Genomic DNA, 12,177 nt, shown 5'->3' on the forward strand with positions numbered 1-12,177 from the left:
CCTGAAGGAGGAAGGTGGAGGTAGGTGTGAGGCCTCGATCATGGCATACCAGACAGTGGAAGGTGACAGAAGGGGAGAGTAGGGGGAAGGTACACACCATAGAGAGAATATGGGTGTACCTAGACCAATTTGAAAGATGTTGTCATGTGGTGTGCACGCTGGTGAGTAGCAGTAGGCTGCTCAGAGCATGGTGCTCTCGGGATGGTTCAGCCCCCGCAGGTAGTGGGTTTGGCCCAACAACTGGTCCGACAACAGAGTGTAGGTGAAGGTTCAGAACGACTAAGGCAGGGATTACAATTGTCGAGGACGACAATAGACAAAGGAAGGTAGAGTGTAGGGAAGGTGACCTGATGGACAGACTTGTCAGAATAGAGAAAGGAAGGTTTGCACAGTTTAGACAGGTGTCAGTTACTACAGTGGGGAAACAGCTGAGAAAGTGTAGTGGATGTGCAGTACCTTGGGTTTACCATTAGAGGGCAGGGAGGAGTGTGAGCAAGGGACTTGACATCAGCTTAGGGCTTAGGAAACCGTTGGTCATGGGGGGCGGAGTTACAGGGAAGCGGGAATGATATAAATTTGACAGGAGGGTTCCAGAAAGTTCCAGTCCCTAGGGGGAGCTCCAGTGACAGGAGGACTATGACAGTTTGTGCACTGTGAGGAAAACTAAACCAGGGGGACTGAGGAGAGAGAAAGTCAGGGGGGTGGTCCTGACACAAAAGTACTGCAGTATTGATGAGACACCGAGGTAAAGCATACCGTATTGAGGGAGACGACTGATCAGTGAAAGTACTGTTGGTTTACAGGCCTAAGGCAGCCACAGTGACGGATCTGACAGGAGCGTCGAAAAGCGACGAGGGGATGGTGCGTATATGTACGTCCCCGGTGTAAAGTACGGTGTGCGTGAAGCGGCCCTGGAAACGGAGGGCCGATAAGTGAAGTGAATTGAAGTGCGGTGTACTTCGGTGGCCGTCAGGCAGACGGCAAGAGAATACACTTGGACCTGTTGTACCCGACACTTGCCTCCATCGTGTCTCTGTTACGTCTCTGCGCTGTATGAGAGGGACCACCCACCAGTCCGGCCCACCGACCCTACTCTGCCATTACCATTTATTATGGTCAAGAAAATGGCCTCCCTCTTGTCCTTATACTTGACCACCAGCATTTTGTTGCTACATTGGGCTCTGCTCTCACCCTTTATAATCAGCTGCCCAATTAGCAACCATAGGGAGGCCTCTATGGTATTTGCACACAGTGCCACATGTTGTGGTAGCTCTCACAGAGAGGGATTTGAAGAGTGGCATGCTGGTGTAGAAGTTATCTACGTAGAGGTGACAACTCTGATCCAGCAGTGAGTGCGCCAATTCCCACTCACTCCCAGGACAAGGAGGCATTCAGGGGTTTGAATCCAGATGTCCCTCCCTTTATACACCCTAAATCTGTGTGTGCACCCTGAGGTGCTCTGCAGAGCTTGTACATTTAAATTCCATACCTTCCACTCTTGCTGGGCCGGATTGCCAGAATTTAAGTGCATTAGGGGAGTCATCCACCCAGTTGTCCATTTGACAAATTTACACTTCACAAATTTGTTACTGAAATGATCAATGATCGGCCTACAAAAGTCGATCAAAGCATTATCGTTGTAATTGCCAACGTTCCAGATTCTTCACTATTCCCATATAAAGGACAAGGCCCCAAAACTTCATAATTTCTACTGCATCTAAGGTTTTGGGATAAAAATTGTTGGGCATATAAATTTGTCTGTGTCATCATGAGATTTACAAAATTCTCATTTTTTTTGTTGAAACTTTGAAAAAGTTAGATTTCTGTGAGACTGAAGCTCAATCTTCGAGAGGTGAGCTCCAGAGGGGGTCACTGGCTCATTTAATGTTCTGGGGCATCTGTGTGAGGGTTCATTATCGATAGAGTAAGAGAAGGGAAATAGGATACCACCTGTGTCAGAGGCAGGGAAGCTGTATCCTAACACCAGATGATTTCACAACGGTCAATCCTTACAAGTGGAAGTGCTCACCCACACGTGAAGTGAGGGAATATAAGGGTTTGTCATGGGCTCCAAAAAATACCATTACTGGTAAGTAACAGACTTTATTCCGTCTTCCATGACAGCACCACGAGAGAATTACAGAGAAGTAAGAAATTTAGGGAGGGACTACAGCCTGAAGTACCCTTATTCCAAATGTGAGATCGAAGAGGCACCCATATCCAGCCTATAAGGTTTATAAAAGGTGAAGGAGAAGACCATGTACTGTAGCTGCCTTACATATCTGCTCGATCAAGACATCCAATCTTTCCGCATAGGAGGCTGCCATGGCCCATCTGGAGTGAGCCCTTCTGGCGCTCTCTTTCCACTTCACGAATATGCTAATGCAATGGCCTCCCTGATCCGTCTAGTTTAAGTGCTTCTTGACACCCTAAGACCCTTTCTAGCCCCCTGAAAGGACACATAAGGAACTATCCTTTTTCCAAGGATCAGTGACTGACAAGTACTCTAACAGGCATCTCTTGACATCCAGTGTAGGAAGCGTGAATTCCTTCTGGTTCTTAGGATTGGGAAGGAAGGGTGAACTATTTCCTGCAGTTTATAAAATTTGGAGGCTACTTTTGGTAAGCAAGATGATGTGGCTTTAGGATAACCCTATCCTTCAGGGACTGGGTATATGGTGGTAGCCTAGAAAGAGCCTGAATATCACTCGCCTTTGGGCAGATGCTAATACTACAGTAAGGCTACTTTAAGGTAAAGCATTTTTATTGGGGCTGACTCCATGGGTTCAAATGGGGAACCTGTCATAGCTGTTAGGACCAGGTTACAGTCCCATGGTATTATTCTCTCCTTAAGGATGGGCCTAGATCTACTTGATACCTTAATAAATCTAGCTGGCCAGTAATTCCCCGCACGATCACAGCTAAACAGGGCCCCATGGCTGATACCTGGACTTTGAGAATACTCGTGGATAGATCCATCTCAAGCCCTTTCTGAAGGAACTCCAGATTCCAGCCTATTGGGACCTTCACCCAATGTTAAAATTTGAAGCAGCCAAAAATCTTTTCCAGGTGCTGGTGTAGATTCTGGTCCTGACCACTTTCCTACTCTTTAGAAGGGTGGCTATCAGATTAGGAGAACACCTTCTTTCCCTCAACAATGACCTTTCAAATTCCATGCCATCCGATGAAGTTCAGCCTCTCGTGGATGGCAGACTGGCCCTTGGGAGAGGAGATCCGGAAGCACCTAAGGCTCGGGGACAGACATGGTCCTCAGCCACGAAAATCATGCCCTTCTGGGCCAAAAGGAGGCAACCACAATAATCCTTGCCCTGTCTTCTCTGACTTTCCTCACTACCAGTGGCAACATAGATAATGGAGGAAAAGCATAAGCTAGCTTGAAGTTCCATCTGATCATGAAGGCATCCAGGGTCAGTGGCTTTTCCCTGGGGCTGAGCAAACAGAACTGCTTCACTTTTCTGTCATTTTTGGTGGCGAAGAGGTCTTTGGCCGGACAACCCCAAATCTGCATAATCTGCTCGAAGATGTAACCATTCAGTATCCCACTCTCCCTTCCCGAGTAAGTTGCCGCTCAAAAAGTCAGCTCTGATGTTTTCTTTTCCTCTTATGTGAACAGCAGTCAGGGATAGAAAACGGCTCTCTGCTACTTGAAACAATTGATTTGCCACCTCCATTATGGGCTTGGACCGGGTTCCCCCTTGGTGGTTGATGTAGGCCACCGTCACCTGATTGTCGGAGAGGATCCTGACAAGTTGACCTGTAGTGACTAAGGAGCCTTCTTATAGCTAGCTCCATCGCCATCAGTTCCTTCAGGTTAGATGCGCTATCTAGCTGTTCTCCTCTCCAAATTGGACCATGACCTCCCCCATATGAGGCCCCCAACATGTAGGGCTAGCGTCTGTAGAGACTACACGAGATGTCCAATTTACCCAGGGAACCCCTCAGGATAGATTAGCCTGGTCTAACCACCATGTCAGAGACTGCAAAGAAGATGGGGATAAAGTCATTATTCCATCCAGGTACCCCCTGAGGGATCTGTCATTGAGTAAGATGTCCCTTTGGTGTCATGGTATCTAACTGGACAATCCACTTTGTTTCGATTTGTGCCAGAATATTTTTTGTTGTCAACGCCCCTAATGGTGGTCCCCTTCATGGTTTGTTTCCGTGTGGGCACTGTCTTGCCTGCGCTGCTCTACTTTTGGCAGAGAATTCCAGATTAGACAGCGGATTTCTTGCTGCACATCAAATGTCATTTATTACGCCACATGCCCGTGCCCCAAGACATACGTGGGTCTTACCACCAGAGACCTTAGGGTACGTGTGCATGACCATGTGCAGGACATTGGCGCGGCCAAGACAGTGTCCGACATTTTGGATTTAAAAACGATCCCTCGGCACTTCAGGTCACATCATAATTGTGACGCGAGAGTACTGAAGGTCAAGGGGATTGATGCCCTTCATATGGGCATTAAGGGTGGTGACAACAAAAAAAATTTCTGGCACAAATCGAAACAAAGTGGATTGTCCAGTTAGATACCATGACACCAAAGGGACTCAATGAATTTTTGAGTTTCGCTCCCTTTTTGAAGGTTTAAGATATGTTTCCATGGTACAATATTGTCTCCTCCTGTTTTCCCACCATATCCCTCCAACACCCTTTTTGTGACAGTTTGTCTTTGTTTTTAATTTTATTTTATATCAATTTATTTTGCATCTAGTGACCTTGACCTCATTGAGCTCCTATAGGACCTTCTTTTGGCTCTATTCTTGGATTCAGCAAGGATATCATGAGGCATTTCTCCAAGCTAAGAATCATGATTATACACCATCGAGGATTCTCTATATCCACATAATTATGGATTAAAATTGTATATTTTTAATAGATTTAGATTCATTGTGATTTTTGTAAAATGTTTTTCATGTGATTAGCTGTTAGGTTAATCCTTGTTATCACTTTGCTCGATGTTAATTGCCATTTCCTATATATTGTTAATTTTTGTATGGCTGTGCGCATCGCATTGTGACCGCCTGTGTTTGGGCTGCGGATGGGCATCTTTATGCTCTACGCGTGCGTGCAGGACTTTGTGCCGGTGCATGACACTGTTTGCATGGCAGGACCTTGTGGCCCCAATGCGCATGCGCCGATAGTGCCATCACTATTGGCTGATTATGGTCATGTGACCGGGGTCGCCGGGCTATTTGAAGGTCCTTTTGGAACCTTGCGCTATATCCTCCTGATAAAGTGGCCTTGTGTTGCCACAAAATGTGTCAGGGGTACACTGCTGGGCGTCTCCTCCCTTTTCATCCGTTGATAAGCTCCCATTTGTTTTCCACTCTTTATGGGGTATATTGTTACTTATTTTTGAGCATCTGGTGGATTGTTCATAATGATAAGTTGATATTGCTCTTGTCCCCATACTTTGTCCAGGAGTTTTCCATTTTCCTTGTCAAGCCACTGGGTGTAATGATTTTTTATGGGATCTAGTATTTCAGACATATGGTTATATATGGGATTTTTGCCTGGATTGTTTCCACTCTTTGGGAGGGAAGGGGGTTTGTCCTGGGTGTACGGTCTCTGCATTTGATTGGCACTTTATTGTTACAGCTTCATGCACTTTGTATATTGATTAATTGACTGATGTTTTTATCTGCATATCATCTTATGCTCCTTTTTTTCCTTAGCTTGCCGAATAAGCAGGGACTAAAACAAATTCGCTCAATTCATGAACCTGTTCTGTGGGATCGAGAGAAACTAACTTCAGCCCTGATGTTATCAAGCTACAAATAAAGTCACTATAGGATATTCCAAACCAGGCAGGGTAGAAGGCTGACAGCCTACCCCCTATCTGGGCCAGCAGTCACTGAGGTGGTTTTTTATGCTCCAGAGAGGAGCTCCCAAACAAACCCCCTACATTTCCTCCTATCATCCCACTTGGCTCGGTCCCTGGAAGGCTTTCCACGGCTAAATTTTCTCCTACTGAAGGGACACCTGTAGACTGGAACTGACAGACTGGGAAATTTCTTATCCCCTGCCTTCTCCAGAAGCTTATCTAGGACCAGCCCACACAGGTACTACCCCTCGCATGGAATAGCACAAAGTTTAGGCCTGGCCCAAATGTCCCCGTCCGATATTTCAGCCACAACGCTCTCCGAGCTGCAATCGAGAGGAATGCAGCTTTTGCTGCCAACGTGACCAAGTCCTATCCTTCCGTTGAGTCTCTAATTGATCCAACCAGATCAATTATGTTACCGCCGGCCTTAGCGCTCCTGCTGACATCTTTAAGGTGCTCTTAAGGAAGTTGTTCACCATCTCATCCAGTGGGTCTTTTAAAGTTTCCATGTCCTCAAAAGTCAAAGAGGATTACCTTGGCTACAGTCGCAACAAGTTTCATGGCCTTATCCCAAGAATTTGACACAGGGTCAATACTTACTTTTAAACGCTGGGGAAAGGGAACCCTTTCCTCTCTGGTCTCTTCCACTTCCAGAATACCAGAGAGTGGATCTTATCATTGAAGGGAAAGGACCTGTGCTTTCTCTAGTCCAGTCCCCCAAACATGGCATCCTGAACTGATCACTCAGGCTTTTACTCTACTATCATAGTATTCCTGACCGCCTTCACTAATTTATCCACCCAGTCTATGGGGAAACAGAAGCCGCCAGAGTCGTTTTCCGAAGACGACAACACTGATGAAGATGACCCAGAAGAATCCTTGCCCATAACAAAGTCACTAGAAGTGACAGATTCTGGCAATCTAGTTTTTTTTTTCCTTCGCCTCATGGGTCTCTCCCTGGGAAAGGGACATCATGAACTTCTTTATTTCAGTCATAATACTTTCCCTTAGACTTGTAGCAAAATTAGGCATCTCCTCTTCTACAGTCTGCTGGATAAAAGACTGCCACAACCGCTTTAAGATAGGAGTCTGGCAAGGGGGACCTGCAAAGTGCACACTCCTTATGTCTTGATTTCCCTGAACACTTCTTTCCCTAGCAGGAATCAGGAGAAAAACAAGGGGAAGGCTAAATCGCCTAGTGAAATTTCACAAAGATCACTTCCAGTGCGAATCAAATGAATAGGTAACGGATTACGAGTAGGATGTATCTTCCCTCGAGGCTGCTGAATCATCCTCTGCTGGAGCTCCTCTGACTGGACCTCTTCACAGAATCCAGACCCTCTCTTACACGGCCACTTTCCGCACTGTCACAGGGTCGTCGCCTGGTTGCACGAGGCTTTTGAACGAGCTGCCACCGCTGATGTTGTACAGGATGTATCTGTTCCTGCTGCTCGCATGATTCCATCCTTACAGAAAAAGGATCAGGTCCAGAGGCAAGGAGGTCTGTGCAGGTCCCTTTTTAAATGCCGGGCACACCCCCATCCTGTACCCCCAGATATCCTGGTCAGCAGGTCACCTTGTCTTCAGCTCCATCTTGGAGATCTACTCCCCAGAGCTCACCAGCCGTGTCCCCCCCTCATAGAAACCCCCCCGGCTACATCAGCAGGGCCTGCCCCGGATGCGTCACTAGGGAGCCCCCCTGGCCGTGTCATCAGGGTCCACCACAGCTGTGTCACCAGGGCCGGACGTGTTATGCGGTGCCGCCCCAGCAGACACCCCCCGGTCGCGTCACCGACAGTCAAAACACTGTAGTATAAGGTGATTACTACAGCATATTTTTACTGTCCACAATCTAGCTTTAACAACTAAACTAATTTTTTTTGTACACATTCTGAATAAAAAAAAACCAGCTGGATGATGATCAGTGATGTGCATCACTGATCAGGGCTTTGCTGCTGAAGGATACACCCTCGGAGGCAGTACAAAAGAAAAAAAACTGCTAAAAATTGAGCAGTCAAGTACTGATCATTGTGCAGCATTAGAGAGATAGGGGAAAGGGTTCAAGAGGAGGGAGGATTAGAAAAAAAGCAGGAACAGTCCTTCAGTCTTATCTTCAGGTCTTTAATCAGAAGTGGTGACACTACAAGTCCTAGGCTGATTGGCAGCAGAAAGACAATGGCCGCTCTGCACATGTCTCCAAGCTGGAATGCCGAGCTGCTGACGATGCCAATGCCTAGGACCATCCTATGATCAATGTTATGGCACCGATCATAGCTGGACATAAATGTTTCAGGAAATTCTATTTGCCAAAACATGAAATCGCTGTGATAGGCTGTTCAGAATTGAACAGTCAATCACAGTGATTGTAGTTGCGGAGGTGGGGTGATGAAAAAAACCTGTGTAGATAAGCCCTGATGCACAGCTATCAGAAACAGCAGACTCCTTCAAGTGATATCTGTGTCTTCAAATACAGTGTGCCCGTATGATCGCCATGACGAAACTGTACATTGCTAGTCGGGAACCCCTTCCCGACCATGACGTATAGGTATATCAAATATTGCAAAGGGATTAAAGGGGTGGTTCCAAATCCAAAGAAATTTTAATCTAAAACTATATATTTTTAGGCCTACTTTCACCTCCAAAACGGTACATAAAGGGATGCTTATTGGACTGCAAAGGGTCCATATAATTTTTTGCATAGAGACCATCTTTTGTCTCTGACCGCCCCTGTTGAAAGTGATTGCACAGTGCTAGAAAATTAGGATTTTTTTTGATGGTACAACACTGTGCACAATCTATGGATAGGTGTAGTGCTGTTTTTGGAAGAAAGCAGCCATATTTTCTATACCATTAATAGTGGAGAAGGTGAAAGTTGAAAGGGTGCCTCTGTATTTCTTATGTTGTGAAATACTTATATATACTAGAATGTTTACACATGCAGTATTTTTTGGTACCCGTTGATGAATTTATATATACCGTACATACCAAGTGCATCAATTGATATGTACTTTTTTCCCAAACATCTCTTTAAAGTTCATTATGAATAGGGATATATATCCCAGTTTTCTTTTCCAGAATGCTGCGATACTTATCGTTATCGCAAGAATAACAAGTGCCATCTCTACCCATCAGAAGTGACTTTACTCTGATGTATTTGACCCTGGGAGAAATGTTTAAAGTCTACAAAAATGTTCTAAATCAATAAACTTCCTCTCCCAGATTCAACCAACATCCTGTAATATAACACAGTAGGTCGAAGTCCAAGAGGTCTTGTGTTACAGCTAAGTGGTACAATGTTTCGAGAACATGCATTATGCTACATGGTAAGTGATAAAAGAAAAAAAAAATAATAGACTTGGCAATTAAATAATTAAAATTAGATAGAACTATGGTTAATATTCTAATTATGTTACTCATTGGCAAGAGGAGCAAGGTTTCAGATTATACCCCAGATTTTTATTTATTTTTTTAACAAAGCAACATGACATTCAGCTTAATATTTTACATCATTCTAGCTCCATCTTGATTTCTACAAGCTATCCTCATATACCAGATGACTTCCCAAACTCACAAAATGTTGGTTTACTTCCAAGTCTACTTTTTCTATATCTATTGATAGTGTACATCTGTGGCTTGGTAATCAAATCCAACCAACCAGAAACCGTTTGCCAGAAACAGAATTCCCTGAGGCTCTGTGTAGCACTTTATAGTGCTCAAGTGGTGCCTTCTGTCACTATAAGGACTCATTCAAACGTCTGTGCAAATCGGTCAAAGCATGCACCACAATGCATGGACTGGCCACAGGTCTCCTGACCGGAGCATGACAGCTTCATACATTTCTAGGAGGCTGCCATGCTCAGTTCCAGGGAGCCTCAGTCAGTCCGTGCATTGATATCCAAGCCTCGACCGATTTGTACAGACTTATGAATGAACCTGAATGTGTCATCTGATGGAATACAACTTATTTTTCAGTTGTGTTCTAAGCCTGGGTTGATTTCCTGTTGAGGCCACACATTTGTGGCTCCATCGGGACTTCCATCTGAAGTCATGAAAAACAAGATCCGGACTGAACCCATAATGGAGCCATTCACTATATTGAGGGTTACATTGGACTGTATCCTCTGTTCAGGCAATATCAGACTTTTTAGGCAAGTAGAAGAAGAGCCTGGCAGACTGTCCTTTTTTTGACTGCCTAAAAAACAGACACTACCTGAACAAAGGACAGGCAGTCCAAAGTAGCGCTTCTTTAACATTGACATAGCCAGTGGCGTACCACCAATGGTGGCAGACCACGAGGCCGCTATGGGAACCATGTGTCGGGAGGAGCAAGTGCCAGTGACCCCTCCCTATCACTTTCAACTTTCACAGCATCTTGGATGCGGATACATTTGAAAACAATGTTGAGAGAGGGAGCGTTAAACTGACGCTCCTCTTTCTAATAATTCCCCCTCTGCACCTGTGATCTTTGACCTCCGCCATCACTACAGTGCACCCTCTGTGCTGAGCAGTGCAGATGGTCAAAACACATGCTGCAGAGACCAGAGCAGAAGGGGAAATGGGAGAAGCATTTATTTTTGATGTAGAGAACAATATATGTGGCCTATTATACTGTATATGGCTCTATATAGGGCCTATTATACTGTATGGAGGACTATGTGGTGCCTATAATGCTGCATGGAGGATTCTGTGTGCCCATATTACTGTACAGAGGACTATATGGTGTCAATTATACTGTGTAGAGGACTATATGGTGTACATAATGGAGGACTACATGGTGCCCATAATACTGCCTGGATAACTATATTGTGCCCATAATGGAGGACTATGTGGTGCCCTTAATACTGTATGGAGGACTGTACAGGAGGAAAATAACTATGTAAGGGCTGCAAAGTTGTGAGCTATGCTCTTCTGTGACCCTGCCAAATATGAAGGGTTTTCTTTTTTCTTTGGGTGGTGGGGGTTGGGTGGGCCCAAATAGAACCTCTACTATGAAGCCCCATGATTTCTGTGTACGCCCCTGGACATAGGTACAGGGAGATGGAGCTAGCAGTCATTACCAGGGAATTTAGTGCGGGATGGAGCCCATCCGCAACATAACACTGTATAAACGATTTAAGATTTTTGCATGGAGATCAACATGCTTTAAATTACAACTTAGCAGTGATGCAACATTGGTTACGACATGTCATTGCTCTCAGGATCTATACAAAAGGGTCAGGGACCACTAGTGCATCCTTGCTGTGTACTTAAAGCAGATCCATCATTAGACCAGATCTTAAACTGATTGAGGCTGGTGCACACACTTTGAAAATCCATGTCAGAGAAATATGTCAAAGAGAGTTTTACAGCCATTTTGTCATATTAAACTTAACATTTCTTGAGACCAGCTGTTGAAAGACTTAATAATTACAGCTCTGGCAAAAATTAAGAGACCACTTTCAAATGTTCAGTTTGTCTGATTTTTCTCTTCATAGGTATAATTTTGAGTAAAATGTAAATTGTACTTTTAGTCTACAAATTTCTGACATGTCTCCGAATTTCCAAGCTATAAATTTTGTATTTTGTTTCTTACAAAGAAAAATGGTCAAGATTAAAAAAAAACAAAAACCCAGTGCTTTCAGACCTCAAATAATGCAACGAAAACAAGTTCATAATAATTTAGAAACAATACTAATGTTTTAACTCAGGAAGAGTTCTGAAATTAATATTTTGTGGAATAACCATGATTTTTAAAAACCGCTTTCATGTGTCTTGGCATGCTTGCCACCAGTCTTTCACACTGCTTCTGGAGGAAAAATTTAAGCAGTTCTTTGTTTGATGGCTTGTGACTATCCATCATCCTCTTAATTACACTCCAGAGGTTTTCAATGGGGTTCAGGTCTGGAAAATGGGCTGCCCATGACAGGGTTTTGATGTGGTGGTCTCTTAATATTTGATAAGAGTTGTAAACAGCAGTTTTGACCCAGCTTTTAGCTTTTCCAAGCAATAGACACATCAGGTCTAAGATCCAGTGACAGATGAACTTTAAGAGGTAATTAGTGTTACACCTTCATATACTTGCTTTTTAACTTTCAGTCAATGCGGCATCTCTAAAAGTGAGCCCATCTTGCACCTACAGTTGGGTCTCATCACAACTTGTAAAAATGACAGCCTGAATACCTGGCAGAGCTTCGCAATTCAGAGCTAAGGGATGCATACGCTGCAGTGTTCACAGAGCCAAACCTCATAGGCGCTGCAGACATTTTTTTTTTATATATACAAAATCCTGCATTAGGAATTCTGCTTTGTAATTCCACGAGTTCAATCAAATCTTTACACTTGACTGCTT

At 44.4% G+C, this 12,177-nt stretch overlaps 1 protein-coding gene across 2 annotated transcripts in view; it reads right to left on the reverse strand.

The window, feature by feature from the left end:
- The window catches only part of LOC141055532 (formin-1-like), a 412,359-nt gene that overhangs the window by 309,549 nt on the left and 90,633 nt on the right, over positions 1 to 12,177 (reverse strand). The window lies entirely within an intron of this gene.

This window comes from Dendrobates tinctorius, unplaced genomic scaffold, assembly GCF_039654945.1.
Source record: "Dendrobates tinctorius isolate UK_male_01 unplaced genomic scaffold, ASM3965494v1 ptg000186l, whole genome shotgun sequence".
Taxonomy (NCBI): domain Eukaryota; kingdom Metazoa; phylum Chordata; class Amphibia; order Anura; family Dendrobatidae; genus Dendrobates; species Dendrobates tinctorius.